Genomic DNA, 20,807 nt, shown 5'->3' on the forward strand with positions numbered 1-20,807 from the left:
ATAAAGATTTCCGTCCGTTACTCAACGCCATGAGCATCGAAGTCTGGAAACTGAGTATTGTCGCGTGGTGGTGCAATTATTTATAATGGGAAAACATACTTATCCAAAACTGAGGAGCCAGTCCTTAATAAGTCAGGTGTTTAAAAAGGAGGATGATCACCCCTGAATAGTAAAAGAGTTCTCACAGCCAGCTCATAGGCTGTTTGAAAGGGTGATGATAAGACCTCGTGGTAATGAATCTCACTCTCTACAAGAGCAGATCTTGATACATGAAAGGTTCGAAGGGGCGTTTTTATTACAGAGTTACCCAAATAATCCCCTAAAGCGTTAGAAACATCTTTAATCGGATGCAGTTCCAGATCTCTGGAACTGCATCCGATTGGTCCATCTGAAGAATATCTCCACTTTGAAGGAATTCGTCAACAGCTAATCCCTACGCCGGCCAGATTATCCCTTATAAAGGAATTCAAGGGCCATGACACCTTTCTTGTTCTGCGTTTTCTCCAGATGTAAGAGTGTATTTAGGCTCATCTGTAATGAAAAGATTGGTCTGTACGTTCTAGCTCCAGAAGCAGGCTTGTCTGAAACAAGTCAGACGACTGACATTGCAGAAAGGGGATGAGGAGAATAAAAATCATATACTCGCTCTGGGATGCTGCTTTACTGGAGCTTTCTGTATTGCTTTGCTTGGATGTCATCACCCTATTGCATCTCGCAGTTGGGGCCAATAACCGTCATCTCCGTAAGTTGCAACTCTTAGCCGACAACGAACCTCTCCTGATACGGTTACTCTAATTTTTAAAATACCATTCCTGAAGAACTCGCCACCTATCTCAGTTTGGACACTATCCTGCAACCAGCCAGCTATCCACCACATTGAATCTTCCAAAGGTCTACGTTGCATTTTATAGAAAAAGAAAACCTGATTACGTATATAATTCTGTTCTGCATCAGAGTAGAAACCAGTGACGCTGTTGTGGTATACACTTTTATAGCCCCCCCCTCTCTGATTTGCATGTTCCTTAGATTAAGATCTTATTCTGGCATCACATGTAGATTTAAGATGTTTAACATCTGAACTTTAAATTTCGTATAAACTTTTACACAATTATGTAAATGAATGAATGAATGAATAAATAAATAAACAAACAACAGCATCGCCATATTTTTCCTTTTGGAAACAGTCTAGCTGAGGTGGAGGGGGTTAGGACTTATTTTTGAGACTTCATAGGGTTGCTTATGCAACCGTATGACGCCTTAAAATCAAAAACATCGTAAAATAGAGAAAAATGGATGGCTTAACACCGTCAAGATTTTCTTCTTATTTCTTTTTAAGAAATAAAAAATAATAAAAAAAATCTAAAATCGTTACAGCTTAGCATGTGAAATCTCAGTGATATTAACCACTGCAATCGTAGTTATTATAATCTCTTCCCGGTCTACTGAGCATAACACAATGAATTTTCAACACAGATTGATGATATTGTCATAATAGTCATGGATACATCACATTTGTTTCAGCTGAAAAGCCACGAAGCAACGAGATTGAAGGATGATGGAGATGTACATTCTGTTCACAGTGCTGTATAAGCAGAATTCAATCCAGGTAAAAACTGTTTGTTCTTATTGTGTCTGTGTGGGTTTTTTTTTTTTTTTTTTTTTTTGTCCTTAAAGTCATGTCATGTTGTAAGCTCTGAAATATCACTCAAATAATATTATCTGGTATTTTAAACAATCTGCCTTTGCTCTTGGAGCCATTTTAGTTTACTCCAAAATGTTCACGGACTGCACTGTTGTCTTAGAAATAACAAGATATAATTTCTTTCACCAAGTCGGTTATAAATTATGGATTGCACTAATTAATGAGTATTTTACTAAGACCTGATATTCATACCGTTCCTAAAATCAGCCTTATAGTTACTAAATTGCTCAATCTAAGTGCTTTATTCATTTTATTGAATATATTACTGTATATTTCAAGAATTTATTTTCAGTAATATGAAAAATTAACCAAATAAATTTCTTCAAAAATAAATATTGGTGGTGTGTTTCAAAAACATTTTGTGTTTCTTAAATTTTAGATTAGTTTCAACTCAGCTTTGTTTGAAGTGTTTATTTACTGCAAATAGTCATCATCAGTGATACAGAGACAAACCTTAAATAGTTAATTGGCATTTTTTTGAGGAAGAAATCACATTCTCGAAAGAAGTGAAAATCGGAGAAAAGAAAGTCATATAAATTTATCCAATTCCGAGTGATTAAAAAGTAATGGAGGTTTTCAAGAAGTCAAGTGGTTTCGAATTGGTAAAAAATGAGTAATAAAAAGAATAAGCAGACATGTGCTAAGTGTGAATTCTACTATCTGCTCATTCTTATTTTTTATTATACTTGGTTGGTTATTTATTATTATTGTTATTTTTTTAATTAAAAACTCCATGCTGTTTTTCAAAATTCAAACTGCCAAAGCTTGGTGATTTTTCAGAATTGGCACATGTTTATATGACTTGGGTTTTTTCTTTTTTTTTTTTTAATTTTGAACCCTAGAAAATATTTCCCAGATTTTTGGAGCATATATCTTTGAAACACATACTTTATAATAATAATAATAATAATACATGGCGATCAATTATTTCGGATTGCACAGCGCCAAGAAAGAAAAGAAAAAAATGTAATTTAGCCCACTACAAATATCAGTGTGGAATGCCATTTTCAGCAACTAGAGAGGGAAAGCGAAGGAGATGAAGTGGCACAGCGCCATTTTGAACACGCAAAAAGGGGGGAGGGGCGAATAGTTTGGGGGACTGCAAACGAGGGAAAATATTGGTTCTTAAGAAGCATAATTCTAATAAGGTACTCTTTGTAGATTTAATCCTTTAATTAGTACAGCGCGTTGTCTTCACTTCGAGCTCAGCATTACAGTCCTATCTGTTTAATATTTAAATCTCCTGGAAAGATCGATTAAACCGAAAGCATGTAATAGCGATATGAGGACTAATAAATGAATCGCTTTTGACAATATTATCAAGGCAAAATTAGTTCTGATCCATTGCTTGCTTCCCCTTTCCATCCCTTGTCTCGGTCAGGTGGGAGGCGGAACATCAAAGCTAATAAGAGCAAGACGCCGATACTCCCATCTCGAAGGACGACAAGAAACCAGAGTTTGCGAAGCGGGGAGGGTTCAAACGTGATTCCATTACCGAAAAGTAAAGTCATATGTTGGTATCTCTTTCGGCTCGCTCCGAATATCAACGTGGAATTAGAGCCGTCGAGGTCCTGAGAAACTCTCCCAGGGAGAAGGTTCTATTTCATGCCCACTTCAGTAACTTTGAAGTTAAATAACGAAGTTTCCATTGCGGGTTATTTGGCTCCTCTAGCGTTTCACACTTAGCGCGTGGACTTTCTCCCTGACACCTGCCGACATCAGGACCAATCATCGTCACTGGTTCCCCATGTCATCGATTCCACTCTCAGGAGGCGTCTCAGAGCACGTGCGTGACAATGGTACTTTCCTCACATCCACTTTGGCTGCCGCACTATTACATTAGGTACATTACGGATAAATTGAAATTTATTGCCTTGCGCGCCCGCCCGGATTGACCCACCAACTAAAACCACATCCGCCTTTTCTTTCCCTCCCCCCCTCAGCTGCACTACTAGTGTGGATGGCCGTAATGTGTTTTGTTGTTCGGAAAATCCGATTTGTGAGCGCCTGCTGCCGATATATTATTTTTCATTGGCTTTACACCAAATCTTCATACTAGCGTTTGCAACTGGCGGAATTCTGTAGAAAACAGACGGAATACTAATCTACATATCTTGTTATCATTCACACCGAATCCATTTGTTTGACGTTAGTTCTGAAACCAGCAGTGAAAGGAAGTGAAAGACATACAGAGTGAAAAATGGTCTGGAGAACCACTCCACCACAATCTATAATGTATAAGTTTGCTTGTTTGCTTCTTTGGGTTTAGAGGAGCTGCTACGGAAGAGGTGTCGGTTACATGAAAATGTTATGGGATTACTCTGGGCAGCCAAAGCCTCCTTTGCTATAAGAGTGTTACACACTTACTTGCAAATCTTTCTGTCTCGGAGAAACAGAAAGAAAAAAGATCGACTTTCGGATGACGGGGTGGGAGAAAAAAAATATTGTATGAAAGTTACATCTGTAGTTTCCAAAAATGTGATTCTTTCCTTTCGCCAACTTTTATTTTTTAATAGGAAACTGGCAGTTGACAGCTTTGTGATATTATTGGCATGCCATAAACAGAGTTGTAGTCAGGAAGGTTTTTTCAGGTGTTGGATCTCATCAAGCATGCATAAATGAACATGTGAGATGCAAAACATTAAAATTATTAATTATATTAGTATCTGCATCTACATTAAATTTTCGGCCATCACCCCTCCTATCTTTTACCCCTTCCACCATCTTCGATGGTGTCCAAATCGAACAAGAAATACAATTCTTTGACAACGTAGGATGCCGGAAAAAATACAGCAACATCCATATGGTTCTGATTGTCTCCAGTGAGCTGTTGCTAGGTAGGAGAGCTCCTGTTATTCTCAAGTTTATTCTTTAAATTTCAATCCGAAATGAGAAATAAAAAGCAATTTTTATCTTCATTTTTTAGAGAGTAAAATTAAATCTTGCGGCCACCAACTTGGAGAGTTTGGAGTCTGCTTCTTTGGATTTGCGTGTTCGAAACTTAGATTTAAAACTTTTCTGAGTCCAGGAGAATAAGTTTGAGTGGAAGTTCAAAATATAATGAACAACGTAGCTTTAAAAAAAAGAAAAGAAAATAGCAATAGCGTGTATTATATATTAGAAGAGTTCTTCAGCAAGGAATTATGCAACTTTTTTTTTATTTTTGTTTTCGTTTTTCTTATGGCTGGTTTGGTCGTGAACCCGTAGTCCGGACCGATAAAATCGGGTAACGAAGGTCGATAATAATCAGAATCACTTGAAAGAAATTGCTGGCGTCACCAACGCACATTGGTGATTTATTACACTCCTGACACGCACGCTCGATATTTTTTCCCCTTCTCATCTCTCTGCTTTCATGACAGGCCACTGTAGTCTAGTCTCTCTGCAAGTCATCTATCAGTACCGCTGACAGTAATGGATGATGCGGCCCACTGTGGACTGTTCATGAAGAGAGCGAGAGAACCTAGGAAGCCCTTCTTTCTTCTGACCTCTCGGCCCACGAGGCAGATGTCGAAGTACGACACTCGCTCCGCCCGCGTGCCCTTTTCCTTAGTGCGGGACCACCCAAACAGCAAGAACAGCATCACACAGATGTGGCTTTTGTTATATCCGACCTCGACAGAGGGAATGACGCCCCAGCAAGGATCTGGGTCTGTACCCAGTCAAAATGAAACCCAGCTAACATTACAAATCACAGGGGTGAGACAGGAACATGTAAATACAGAATGACAACTTTGCAATGCGCCCTGCGGGGTGTCTTGGTGTTGACACGCTGTTTCTCGGTGTTACCATGACTACGTCCTACATTATCTTAGGCTTTCTAAATATATTACACTTCGGGTGTCAGTGACGCTTCACTGGCTTCGTGTTAGTGCTGTACATTTGGGCACACGAGCCAACTCACTTTTAAGTGTTGTAAGAAACTGTGAGAACAACACAAATTCCAGGTTTTTTACATAAGCGCACAGAACTACTCGTATTTGCATGATAGGTATCCATTTGCTGTAACTCTTATGATTCTATCATATTTGGTAGTTTCCATAGTAACTTATGGTTTCAATCGTCGGCGAGCTAACTCAGGTCCTACCCGCTCATACTAGTTTGTGCCTTTTTCATTCTGACAAAATTTTTGGATTCTAAAACGCAATTCGCATGCTTTGCATCGAATTTCAATTTTGGCTTCTTCCTTGCGCAGGAATAACTGAAAAGGTTAAAACGATTTCAAATGAACAGCTTCCATGGTTTATTACAACATTAATAATTTTAGTACCGATTCACATTTTTTAAGAGTTACTTATTTAAAATGTCTTATAAAATTTTATTAGAGCTAAGTATCGCTAATGCATTGTTTTTTCTCGAGAAAGCTCCCTTCTATCAACCGTATTTTTAGGATCATAAGGGGCTCTTTTTTCCTGGAAAATGTTGTCTAAAATTCTTCTGCATCTTATAGTCCGAAGGTATACTTAGGTGCATGCAGTGATGATTTTATCTCTAGCTGTGGCTAGAGAAAGTATGATTAAAACTTCCAGTAGCCTTCTGGAAAAAGGCCGCATTTTTAGTGTGGCCAGTGGACACTCGCACTTAATGAAGGCAACAGAAAGGGCGGTTGCCAAATTAGTTATTATTGCAGGAGGCTTAACTAATTGCAGCCATTGGACATCTCAACTAACAAACTCTTTAAAGCACGAGTGGAAAGTTGACCAAATGGATGGAGGCACCAAATCACTACTTGATACCAACAGGAGGAATGAAGTGACCAACCATTTCCCAAATGTGCGATTTTGTGAAAAATTAGTGGTAGTTAATGGAAAAGAGATATTTGGCAACTCTTCCCAGAAATGTAAAATCAGCAATGTGTCCTTGAAAGTACTGAGGATGATACATGCCTTAAAGAAGGTGAAATTTCTTAAAATAACACCAGTAATTGAGTGTGGCAGTAACGATGATGAGTGTTTGTGATCTATGAATAGCAAAATCATCGTATACACTGACATATCTTTTAGCAAGCATTTGTGAATTTTTGTTTCAGATATAAAAATAAAATATTTTTATCCCAAACTTTACCTTCTAAAATGTGGCTTGCATTTTATAGTCGAGTGCATCTTTTGTCGTTCAGAATATATACACGGAAATATTCTACCGAGTTATGCCTTTATCGGACAAGATTTGTAGTTGCTTTCCTGAAATAAACTTAGTAACTAACCAGTGTGAACAGACTCTCCTAAGTTCTAACTTCTGATGGAAGTTACTCACCACTGTCTAGTAAAAATATTAGTGGCGAATGATGCAAGAAAGCAAGCTTATATAGCATCGGCCACAAAAAAAAAATAATAATAATAATAAATAAATAAAAAAACACTTCTCCCATCCATACCTTCCAAGAATTTGGCTACTTCTTCCTTGAAATTACTCCAGCCATCCACTTCCACAACAGGTGGAAGCCTGTTTCAACAATCAACCACCCGTTGACTGAAGGCAAACTTCCGCACATAAAACCTGCGACCATCCTTCCTCAGCTTAAATTTATGCCTCCTCATGCGTGTCGTCTCAGCAGGAGGAAGAATGTCATTTACATTAAGCTTACTCAATCCATTCAACGCTTAAACACCTCAATCAGATTAACGTCGCTGGTGCTTAGTCTCAAGAAGCTGCAATTTACAGAAATGAAACCTTTCTAGGTAAGGGCACCATTTTGTTCCCTTCACCAATCTGATTGCCCTTCTCTGCACCCATTGAAGCAGATCTACATCCTTCCTAAAGTGAGACCTCCAGACCTGTATACATTACTCAAGGTGCAGTTTGGCCATGGCCTTGTACAAAGGGATAATCATCTCCTTATCCCTGCTATAAAAAGTTTCTGTATGTCATTGACAAAACCCCATAAGCTGTTCTGGCAGCATATCCTAGATCTTGTTGCAATAGCTCACCCTGATTACTTTAGTTACCCACCCTGCCAACCTTTGTATCATCTGCAAACTTTGACTTTAAGCCCCGTATACCTTCATCAATAAATATTGAAAACAACAATGGACCATCACAGAACCCTGGGGAACTCCACTGATAACATTAGTCCACGAAGAGCAGTGCCCATTGATAACCGCTCTCTGTCTTCTTCCACTTAACAAACCCTTTATCCATAGCAGTAACTTGCCCTTATTGCCACATTGCTCAAGTTTATACAGCAGTATTTTATGTGCAACAGTATCAAAAGCCTTCCTGATATCCAAGTATATGATAAAATTATTTTTTGCATCTAGTTAATTAGTTACTGCATCTTAGTAACCTATCAGATTAATCGGTTACAGAAGACCTCCCCTTAACAAACCCATGCTGTACTGCAGTAAAATTGCATTCCTGTCTAGATGATCCTGCATTGGTTCTTTAATCAGTGACTCCATTATTTTCCCTGGAACAGAAGTTAAGCTAACAGGTATGTAATTAGTCGTGTCACCTTTTGATCCCCTTTTATGTATTGGGTATACATTCGTATGTCTCCAGTCCATAGGGACCTCCTCTGTATCCAATGATGCTCTCATAATTATGGCTACGGGTTTACTCACCTCCTTTGCTACCTCCCTTAATATGATTGGATAGATCCTATCTACCCCAGGTATCTTTTTTTATGTTCCGCTTCAACAATTTCTCACTCACTTTCCTTTCAGTCATCAGAAAGTCATTTAGCTTCTTATTGGAGTTTGATGAACTTCTGACATTCCCTCCTCTGAAGAATTCCTCATGTGTGAATGTAGATGCAAAATACTTAAATTGTCAGCAACCTGAGCAGGGTCATCAACAGTTAACCCATTGACATCAAGTGACCCAATGTGATTCAATCCCTTCCTTTTAGAGTTTACATAAGTAAAAAAAAAAAGACTTTGCTGCTTTTCTTTGAATTCTTTTCCGGAGACTTCTCGTAATCTGCCTTAGCTTGCCCACTTTTATAACTACCATAGGCTTCTGTATCATCTGATAATTTATATGCATCCCATGCACTTTTCTTCTCTGCCACATCTCAATAGTTCATCTAACATCCATTTAAGTCTAAGCCTTGAATAGTATTTCTTCGTTGGTATGGAAAGCTAGTACTGTAGCTTCTTTGATTATCTCCCTGAATGCTTCCTGTTTAGAATTTGCTGTTTGTAACATCATCAGTTGGTCCCACTGCAGAATTTAAAGTGTCTGAGACCACTATAGTCACCCTTACGAAAGCAAAAGATTTTCCTTTTATCATTGACAGTAGTTATGCCTTTAATTCAATTCCACATTAGTACACTGTGATCGCTGCCACCCAGTGTGTCTTTTACCTGCAGACTCTTATTGCTTGTCGGATCACTTCTGATAACCCGATAAAGAGAATTCCTTCCTCTTGTTGCCTCTCTAACATGCTGCTGTAGAAAGCAGTTATCCGATAAATCTACAAAATTCTTATTAGTGTGTTGAGTGACCATCCCACAAATTCCAATCAATATGTGGAAATAATGTCTATAAAGATATCAATAGTTTCTGTCATCTTACGATCCAGTATCTTCTCATCAAGGTCAGCAATCTTTAGAATGATCTCAGATTGGCAGATACTCGTTGGCCGCGCATTGAGTTCATTTGCCTCATTTTCTTGGCATCCATTTGGGATTTTGCGCGCTTGTAAACTTCTCATTGTGATAACCGTTCTATTGAACATCTCTTTTCATGTTTTCTTCATTATTCTAGAGGACTACACGGCGTTTCTGAAAAATATTTGGAATTCATAAGGAAAAATAACTCAGATAACAAAGATAAAATTTTGAAATGCATAAAAATCTTATCTTCGTTCTCCTAGTTAGATACTCAAACTGTTGTATTCATATAATTTTTTACAATAAAAAAATTTAAATAATAACGGCGTTAGCCCAGTCAAAGTCCATAAAAAAATTTCTCTGCATATGTATTGATCAAACAAAAATTTAACATGCGTTTTGTGCGTTCGAATTCTGGCTTACGGCTCTTGCTAGCTGTGGTATTTGTGTACTCTGTAATTTAATTAATTAATTAATAATTGTGTTAATTATTCTAATTTAAAAATACATGTAAAAATACAGCAGATATTAACACAACACTGGGGTGTTGTGTTAATATCTGCTTTTCTCCTTATCTAAATGAAATGGACATTTCTAAGCAAACTTATGTTGCAAGCGGATCCAGTATGCCACACCCTACTCATCAACCTACAAAAATACAAAAAAAACCGTCCAATGCTGTGACCACTGCAGATACTAAAATGCTTGCCAAGAATTACACATTAATTCTTTTTTTAAAATATTCTACATTCGTGAAGACAGCACACTAATATATGATATCTGAGGTTTTTGAGATTATTACCTCATTTTCTACGAAGAGCCCGTTTTCGTTGAAACCTGAAATATTCAAGTTACAGAGTTTAATTCAGACTACATAAACCAGCTAAGAGTGAAAATAGCAAAACACGTACTCTGTGTTCTATTATTATCTTTAACTGAGTTCTAGGAAAATCTTCTTAAGCTGGTTTTATTGCTTTTCATCCTGACTGATTAGAGTAATCGAACAACTTATTAATGCTTCTAATAACTCCTAGCCAGGGCTACCATTCTTGCCGGGAACTGTTCATTAATATCTTTACTTAAGCAACTTATTACCACTTAAAGAATTTTACATCAGCTGTGGTCTTGAAAGCTGATAATGATCTGATGTAGAACAGAGGCTGAGGAATTCGCTTCAACGGAAATAGATTTCAGATTTCCGCAAGCAGCCCTCGAACAGTGCTGGTGTTTGTGTCCTGCCCTGTTTACTTCATCAGATACCCGTATATACAACAGCTTAGGCCTGTCTTCTACAAAATATGGGGACATAATTATTGCATTCTCTCCACTACAAGTGGGGAGTGATGTGGACCAGCAACGGCAGCCCTTCCCAAATGATAAGTGGCGATCATATTTGCTTATTTCCCTCATTGAGCGTTAACACCTTGATTGGCCCAATATATCACCACATGAATCTGCCGATATTTTTGCGCCTTACATTTCCCTAGAGGGGTTTTTCGTGACATGGATCGTTGTACTTCCGCCGCTATGGATGGCAGGTGATTACTCATTACGTGATTTCGCATCTAAAACACATTTAATAAGTTGCCAATAAATGGTTGCTATGGTTTTAGCCTTAGTCTCGAATCTTCTTTCGTGGATACAAACAAGGCCTTATGTGTAATAGGACAGTAGTATAGTTTGCTGATTAAATTGCCTTTATTTATGAATCACACTGCTAGCAAACCTACACTTCAACTTTATATTAATCGAGTATATATGCATTCGAAAAAATGGTGTTACACACCTAAAATAAGTTTGATGTGTATATAAGTGCATTAGAAATGGCTTGTGTTTAATACAAAAATATTTAAATGAATATATAAACTTTTATTGATCTTTATATCCTTCACTGCAAGGGGTTTGCACACAGAAAAACATTAGACCCGACAATCAGCACAGTGCAATGAGTTTTAATGTGGACACGGAAGGTTTTCACCCTCTATAAAAACAGAAATAATATTTCGGGATTTATCTCTGTATTAGAACGTGGTCGTACGCAGGAGTGCAACTGCACACCTTTGAGCTTATCGTGGTTCCAGCCTGCGCAACTGTTAAATCCAGTTACTGACTGTATTCTTGTTAAAATGATTAGGTTATAAACTCCTCTGAACCATGTAGTCGTGCAGGAATATGTAAAAATAGAACATTCTTGACATCGCTTTGTTTGGAAGTGAAGTAATAAATATAATCGAATATAATATCAAAGTATCAGTTTTTTCTCTGAGCCCGTTGGAATTCCTTGCTCACAATGCGTCAGTTAGGAATTTAGCTGCATTTTCAAATCAACTCTGGGTTTTAATAATCGCTTTGTAAATAACAATACTAATCTATAAAATGGTGTATTTGAAAAAGCCGTTGTTGCATTCCATTAGCCATCACAAAATGACTTGAAAAGTCTTGTAAACTGCTTTAACTCTACGTAACCGTCCAGAGTATAAAGCTAATGTTTTTATTGCAAATAATAAAAATAAGTTTCTGATTTCTTCTTAAAAAAAGCTTCCATTCAACAGAGAACTGAATATCACTTTAGCATATTCCAAGAACTTATTGGCACCTAGTCAGAGGGGGAGCAGTTATCCTTACTGTAAATTATGAAGTCAAGAAATGATCAAGTATGCCATCATTAAGTATTAATGATCTATACTCGTATATATATGAAAAATAGAATTTTTTGACAAATATTTCAAGTGTCCAATAGAAAAAAAAAAAAAAAAATAGACGCTTTATTTCGTGTAATCTTATTAAGAGCATTAATGGCTCAAATTAATGCTGTTATTATAATTTAAAATCCAACTCCAACATAATTCTTCTATTTAAACTTAAAACGAAGAGACTTGCCTCTCGTCTTTTATTATTTTTTTTATTACAGTAAACTGGGATTAAAATGAACTGTGTGTGACCCATAAATAATCTTCGGAGCTCATTCGTGAGTGATTATGTGTAACCTCCCGGAAAGGGTCACCAAAAATGTATGCATTCAACATCTTCAGTTCCTAACGCAGAGCAGAATGTCCCATTCGAAGGGAAATTTAATTCAGTCGTTAAGATTTCTCCATCCTCTAAAGGCTTTTCAAACATAAATTCCCAACTAAAACTTTTGGCGCAGTTTAAACAGCGTAAAATTCCAAAAGTTTTCAGTAGCGCACTCTCTCTCTCTCTCTTTCAACATTATCTAAACTCATTATCTGGCCTGTCGCTGACGGATACAAATAGGAAACATCTCTGGGGATGGAGATGAATATTTTCTCCATAAATTTGAAGAAGATGCACGTGGCAGGACGTCCGACATCCCGCCGTGTTCGTGACAGGCCTGTCCCTACGCATGATCAATTGACAGCCCCGCTTTGACGTGTTCATCTCAGATCGTTCATCACGGGAAATGCATTCATCGTAGAGATGGCTTCCTCTGGTGATATCGCCTTATTTTTCCATGCGATGCGGGTGAATAATTATAGCCTGAATGGTAGCAGAGTGCACGAGACAAATTGCCTGATAAATCACTTGTTTTTGCTCCGTATTTTGAAGTCAGCGCGCGTTGCTAGAGGAATCAGGCAATAGCCATTCATCTTCGAGGATTGCATTTGTCAGAATTTCCATTATTAACTTGGTCTGCATATGTCGTCAACTAGGCTTGGTTTTCTTTAGCGTGGAACTATCTATCAAATATCGCGGGGTATTTTTGCTATGAGTACATTTCGAAGGGAACGCATAAAAAGCGAAATGTATTGACCCGTATTTTATCGTAGAAGAAAGAGCCGACTCTTTTGATATATAGTTTCCACCCTCTAGTGTTTCATATCATAAGCATGGACAATCCTATTAGGCAAGAGTTGGCTCAGTGCGAACACAAAAGAGTTCATCTTTAAGGAAAATAAGAAAGCGTGTCTACACACTCGCGCAACTCTTAAAACCCCTTAAAGTGCCATTGATAGATTTTAGGAAAGAAATGGGATAAAAAATAATTTCGATTATTTACTTCCTTAAAACCCGCTTTATCAATTGTTAAAATTGATCTCTTTCAAAGTGCTACATCGTGTACTACGCCGATCCTTTTCATAGCTTCATTATGCGCTTCTTATTGACTTTTTCTCAAGAAAATCATCTTTAATTTAATGTCAGAATCCGATTTTACATTTCGGGATGAAAGACTTTGCCTGGCGATAAAATAAATGGAGTGAAATAAATAAGTAGGAGGCAGTAGGTCACGAGTTTAGCACGACCTGGAGGCGAAATGCGACCATGCTCTATTCATCGTTTTTAAAAACTCTTAATAAGAAATGAACGAAATCGAGTGGAGCACTCCAAGCTAAACCGAGGCAACCCAAAGTGTGTTAGAACGGCCATTGCATCCGACTGTGATTAAGAGAAAGAGGCCAGAAAACGTATTTTACAAATAACACATTGTCATTGGATAGGACAGGTGTCAGGGTTTGATAATTGTCACGTACACTTGGCAGATATCAGGGGAACGAGCGAGGGGCTGCCAACCTAAATTTCAAACATCAAAAATTATTACTGACGCAGGTGTTGGCAGTGTGTCGGTAGCACTGTGTTCTGGTTCGCGTGCGATAAAGGATTCAAGAGAATTTAATCATCGAGAGTAATCAAAGCAGTCAAAGCCTCCTTAAAGAGTGTTTTTTGTTATTATTCAGAGTTGCCCATAAAGGAAATCCGCGAATTTTTTTTTTTTTCTTGGGTGACTTCCCTATACCTTTCATATCTCACCCCTCCCTTCCCCCCTCCGAAAAGCACATGACAGTATCTATCATTAGGGAGTACAGTAAAGTCCTCAACCAGTCACGTATGAAGTAAATAAATTCTAACACTTGTACGAAACAATATTCGTGTCCACGGTTTTATTGTTATGATTTGACATTTTAATAATTTCGTTATTCGATTACTAATGGCAAATAATTTTTATAAACAGTTTATTTTTTTTTTGAATCTTGAAGCGCATATAAACAAAAGAAAACCTTTTTATCAATAAAATTATTTAGTAGCGTTGTAACGTATTTAACTTTGCTTTTGCGAAGAATATAAATAATGATACGTATAGTTTCTTTGGTGGCATGAGGAATGTATTGCATTTTCACTGTACGTTTATCACACATGACTCTCCGGAATGCAGATGCAATCGTACTTACACAAAGCCATAAAATTTATGCGTGTAAAACTTTACAGAAGTTTAAGCGAGAAAGAAAAATCTTTCATTATTTTATTTATTTTAGTGAGCGCCATTTTATTAACTATGCAATATTTTTTCAGATTTTTTGACGCGTTAGCATATATGCGTAATGTCTTCACCATGTCCGTTCGTCCGTCCGCATGTAACAACTCAGTTACCGGCGAAAGGGTTATTTTAAAAAGATTTGTCGAGCAATTCCAAATTTTATTAAAATTAGACCAATAAAAATCCCGCAATTATTATTTCTTTTTTTTTTTACTTTCTTTCTTTTTTTTTTTTTTTTTTTTTTTTTGTCCTCGTGTAATAACTCAAATCCCAGTGGCTGGATTTTCATGAAATTTTATATCATAGCTGAAGCGCTGGATATTATGTTTGCTGCAGTGCGCTGTTTGGAGGAATTAATTGGGCAATGCGCACAAACAAAATTTCTCGGTTCGTGCAAAAAAAACCTCTTTTTTTTTTTTTTTTTTTTTTTTTTTGCTGTAAATCATGAATTATTATAATTTGCTAACGCCCTTGAAATATAACGCTCTGCGCACATTAACTAACTTGTTTCATTCAGCAAAATATTTTCTGCACACTTAACGACTACTGGATGCTGTACTAAGTATCGGTTTGTTTTTATTAATGAAAATATATGACAACAATAGCAAAATAAATGTGCCAGAAATATTTCGCAGCAAAAAACTTTCACTACAAAAATATTCCTCATAAAAATTATAAAACAAATGCTTTTTGAAATATTCCGTTCGGCTTCGAAAGAAGCCAATTCATTGAAGACCATGTTTTACAATCACCCACATATACTGAACACTGCATACGCCAATCCTTTAGCAAATCTGACGAAGCCATGCTTTTAATTGCATGCTTCTAATTATGATTACCATAATAGGAAAAAGAAAGAGTTTGAATAAATTTACACTTTATAAACGATTAAAACTGGGAGAGCTAACTTGAACTTTCTTATTCAGAATTAGCTTAACTACTACAACTCAGTTTTTATGTAAAAGTCGGATGGCAAAACAGGGAGTAATACCTTTAATATCTGTTATTAGAAATTCGTGTTTTATCCTTTATATATCCAACCATATATTATTAATTTTTACTCTATTATTCTTTCTAATCTTAGTTTGGATATGTATCGGTGAAACATTTGTAAATATCATCAATCTCCACACCTCTGGACATTCTCATGTGGGGATTCTTAATACATGTAAAATGCGCAGTGATAAACCTTGATTGCTGCCTGATTTGTGAGAGAAGGCAAAATAGGAATCGTAAAATAATGGTTGATACTGCGCCACTATATGTCGAGTTGCTGTTCATGAGTGCCTACCAGAGGTGGACATTGGAAACATCTGACGTAACCTTTACTATGTACCATATTTTTTCACATATCCACTAACTCAAGGACCTACTCAAGGAACTTTTGGAGATACACCATCTGCAAATGTTTATTAATTTTGATTCGCCATGTGTGCTGCAGTGAAAAGTAACAGAAGCTGTTTTATGTTGCTTAAGAGAATAAATTACAGAAAAGTGGACACTGCAATGATTAATGAAGAATACTTTTAAATCGCTGATGTCTATTACTCATCAGAAATGGGTTAGATCTGTATTTGAAAGTTAAACTAAACGACATCATTAGAAAATCATGTAGGCTGAAAAATATTAGCTTTTTTATTTTTCCATTGAAGACATTTTCTCTTAAAGCAGTGTTTATCAGCTAGTCCCTTGTAAAACGTCTTAAAAGAGATTCGCTGTAGATGCCGCACCTCATTAAAGAAAGTTAATTGGGTTGTTAGCCAGTGCTAAATCTGACTGTCTGATCGCTAGATATTATTAACAGTTCTGCCGCCTCGTGGTGTTGCCGTTTCATGCCAATCTATTTGTACTTTTAAATTTAATGGCAATACACGTTGGAATCAGCTTGCTGACAGGAAAATTACAAAGTTATCGTCGGAGTGTTTGTTACAAGATTACCGGGATCAAGGCACTTGTCAAAACCTGTCAAAGCAACAGCAGCAATCCGAGGATTACGTTGTTATTGTATATTTAAATGAGCACACTTTAAGAAACACTTGTGGTGAATGCCTAAGGCATTAAAATTTGCCTAGTAAATGCTTTTAACTGATCCGAATCAATTCATATAACTACACTACTTTAATATTCATTTCTTCATACTAGTACAGTGGCGGACAAAAAAACTGCATCACCTTAAAAAAAGTAATATTTCTAGCGAAACGTATAAGGCATTGTTTGATTACAGTCATTTTGTTTGTCGCAAAGCAAAGGTATTGCGTCAGATAACGCTTCTATTGCATCAGACAGTAATTTCAAGGTATTTCATCAGCGTTTCTATAAATACGGCATTGGAAGGGTATACACGCTCATTAGTATCCTCTTTTGCGGAGGTGTAAGCATGGCTCCATATGTTCAGTTGACATCAAGAAAAAAAAAAAAAGTGTAGCTGTTGTTCAGTCCCAGGAAGGGCTTTCTACGCGTGCTATCGCTGTAAAATAGGCTGCCACCAGTCAACTGTATCCCGGGTGCTGAAATTAAAGCGTAAAACCGGTGATGTGACGAGAAGACCTAGATCAGCCCGTAAGAGAGTGACTACGCCTTCCCAAGATCGATATTTGAAAGGGCTATGCCTTCGTAATCGTCATGCTAGTGCTCCTGATCTAAAACTGGACATTAAGATGGCCTCTGGTGTTGAAACAAGTGCACGAACTATCCAAAGACGGCTTTCGGAATGTGGGCTGCATGCCTATCGGCCCAAGAAGAAGCCTTTGTTGACCCAACAAATGAGGAAGAAACGACTTGCTTCGGCTAAAACGCATGTTTCATGGACAAAAGAGCAATGGGACACCGTCATCTTTTCTGACGAATGGAAATTCAACCTGCGCGGTTCTAATGGGAAGCGATATGTCAGAAGACGAAAATCGGAGGAATACCATCCTGACTGCATAACACCGACTGTAAAGTTCCCCGCTGGTCAAATGGTCTGGGGATGCATAACAAGCAAAGGGGTGGAGCGAATTAAGTTTATTAACGGAACGGTGAATGCAGAAACCTACACTGCTATCTTGGAGGAGTGCCTGAAACCCGTTATTAGGGATCACCACACAGACGTCCAAAACTGCATTTTTTCAACAGGACTGAGCACCTTGCCACACAGCAAAATTGTCTTCAGCAAAAGTTTGTCTTCTTGTTTCACAAGGCTTAAAACATACTTACACCAATGTTTTCCCTCGTTTTTCTCCCTTAAGGTGCAGTCATACCTCAGAAATGTCCGTATTACAGTGCTGGACTAGCCCGGCAACAGTCTAGATTTGAACCCTATTGAAAATTGCTGGTACATAATGTCGTCTAAAATTTCTCAGAAGAAGCCAACAAGTAAGATTCAGCTGCACAAGAGCATTGTAAGGGCGTGGTACCACGAAATTGGGCAACTGTATATCCAGAAGTTGATTAACTCTATGCCAAATCGTTGCAAGGCTGTAATTGCAGCTAGAGGAGGAACAACTAAATATTGAGGACTTATTTTGCCGATTTACAGTACATAATACTATTACGTTAACTTGTCATTTCAGTTTGTACACGTAAATGCAATAAAATGTATGTTTAGTTGTCATGATTGCCATTTGCATGAGTTCTCATATTTCCATTAATTACGCATTTTACCCTTTGGGAAGATGTTTATCGCAATTAGGCATATCAGGTGGAATCTTTTTATTGGATTTCATTCACAGAGATATATATCCCATCTAACAAATGCATTTCGAACATTTCTGCAACCCACAATGCAGCGCAAAACACATTATTTGCAAAATTCACAAGTGATGCCGTTTTTTGTCCGCCACTGTATATTCAGCATCATTGAAATTGCCTAAAGTGAATCTTTTAGTTGAAATCAAGATTCATATTTAAAGTGAAATAATGTCTAATTAATGCGAAGAAAATTTAATAGTATTTCTCTCACTATAGCTTTATTAAAATAACAATTTTTATCTAGTTTAATTCGAAATTTTAGAAATGAAGTCAGAAACGAGCACAGTTTTAATATAGTGCAGACACTTTCTGAAATCACAGATGGAGTTAGGGACTGAAAGTTAAAATACAGAAGAAAAAGCGCGATTAGATTTAACTATGGCGGTTGGATATTTTGTTTTGGCCAGCCACCGAAACTTGGGATTGAAGAATGATATTTTTTTCAGGACAGTCACCTCAAAAACACAAACGTAGTTTCCAAGTCGACTCCTTATCCACTTGCTTGAGATATGTCTACCATATCTGGATCTCCTTTAATAAGACCAGGAACCTCAATATCTTTGTTAATTCATTTGAACTCGTACCAGCACTAATCAAACTAAATAGTGCAATGTGACAGTACCCAGAGGGACCACTAAATGTCAAAAAGAGGAAAAGCTCTTTTTTTTTTCTTTCTTTTTTTCTTTCAGGTGGGATATTAAAAAAAAAATAAATTCGATGTACAGATATGCAGCATAATATGCATATACAAAATGCGTTAAAAAGTTATACATTTATTGTGACATAAATGTATACGATACGATATAACGAATATAAATGTATTACGATAAAAAATGTTTATATCCCAATAAATTTCGTTAAATGGGAGATCGCAATACATATCTTCATATTTGATTCACTTAGGTGAAGTGACATACAAGTTTTGCCAATGTTTAGAATTTGTAGTTCATGTTCAAATGAGCAGGGTCGCGTGCCACCTGGTTCCTTAAAAACAAAGGAGTTTTCAGGGAAATATTATCACAGGTGTGAGCCCTGAATTTAAAAATTTCATATGGACAGGTGGCTAAAAAGAAATTGAGGCATAAACGCATCCCCCACTTCGAATTCATATACTCATAAGAACGTCGAGCTCCGACTAAAGAGCTGTTTCTTTCTCTGAGATATATGATCAAAAGGAGGAAACCGAATAATTGGACTAAATCAGGCAATGTTGATTAAAAATACTTTTTTAAAGATACTATCAGGGTCGTCTGTCTGTCGTTTAAATCTGTCTATACAGACTGGCTTTATTGTGATTGTACATGACCAGCGTAATTATGCGCTGTTAAATAAATATTGCTATGATTATTCGGTCTCTATACGAATCAGAATTTGTATATTAATGAAAACTTTGATATTAGAACTGAAAGTTTGTGAAATTTACTTTGACCCATAGAAGCGCAGAAAAATTGTCTATGCATTAGAGACAAATATTGATTTAATTGTAAGCTATTTGTTGCATATTTTAAATTTCATATTGCCAAAGATCTAGTTTGTAAGAATTAATAATAAGAATATTATTATTATTTACATGATTTTTGTTACCATCATTAATGAAAGCGAACAGATAAAGAATGGATAAATAACTAAGCTCCCTGTGGTGACGTAAACCTGAAATTCAGTTCAAAGAATAATATGAAAATAATTAAATTTAGTAAAGAAAGCTTAAACGTATCTAATGAAAGAATCAAGTATTAAAAAAATATAAATTGTATGTACTGTGAATTATTTATCAAATTTTCTTCTTGTCTTTTTTGTTTTGGATCTGAGATTATAATTCAACATATCTCATATGCAAACTGTAGCCCTTGCGGAACCCTTAAGTCAGTCTATACACAGATAAGTTGCTTAATATTCTGGTTCTGATACTCTTTGCAACAGAACTGAATTGCTTCATGACTGGAGACAGAATAACCGCCATTATTAGTCGATGTTTCGATTTCATCGTTTTGATGACAGCTTACTTGATTAATATAATAGCGTGTGGATGGATTCTGAGTGTAGCAGTGACCTCGAGTTCTATTGAACTATGCAGCAGCCAGCATTTCACAACTTTTGTGACTTCTAACCCTCCACATTTTATTTGTGTGACATCGCACTTTTGATAAAGTGCACTTATAACTAACTTGGAGTTACAAAACTGGAATTCGTGATCGTAAATCAAATATTTGGGTCAAATGTGGAATCGATTTTAGATAATAACGGACTGCCCAGATTAAGAATAAAGAATTCATTATGTTATTCGTTTTTCACTGAGAATAAAGTATATCTTTGAAAAAAAAAAAAACGTTTAATTTTGAAAATGCGATCAGAGAAGTATAGTGTCTGGATATTTTATCTTCTGACGCTGGATATGAATATGATGCCCAGTATACATTTAAATATAAATAAACATTGAAAATCTTGATATATTTCACAAATACACAAAGCACCCTAAATAGATTGCTTCTTTTCCTTGACTTACCGGTCCAGGGTAGTCCAGAGGGGCTTAGCAGCATCCTTTCATGATACA

At 36.7% G+C, this 20,807-nt stretch overlaps 1 long non-coding RNA gene across 1 annotated transcript in view; it reads left to right on the forward strand.

The window, feature by feature from the left end:
* The first annotated feature begins 1,519 nt into the window (after positions 1 to 1,519).
* LOC150088149 (uncharacterized) overlaps positions 1,520 to 20,807 on the forward strand; it is a 223,738-nt gene continuing 204,450 nt past the window's right edge. Inside the window, exon 1 of the long non-coding RNA XR_016546782.1 lies at positions 1,520 to 1,606. This is a non-coding gene — a long non-coding RNA (uncharacterized LOC150088149). The remainder of the gene's footprint in view (positions 1,607 to 20,807) is intronic.

The sequence above is a fragment of the Mastigoproctus giganteus genome, chromosome 3 (assembly GCF_048544385.1).
Source record: "Mastigoproctus giganteus isolate SK-2022 chromosome 3, ASM4854438v1, whole genome shotgun sequence".
NCBI classification, from domain to species: Eukaryota; Metazoa; Arthropoda; class Arachnida; order Uropygi; family Thelyphonidae; genus Mastigoproctus; species Mastigoproctus giganteus.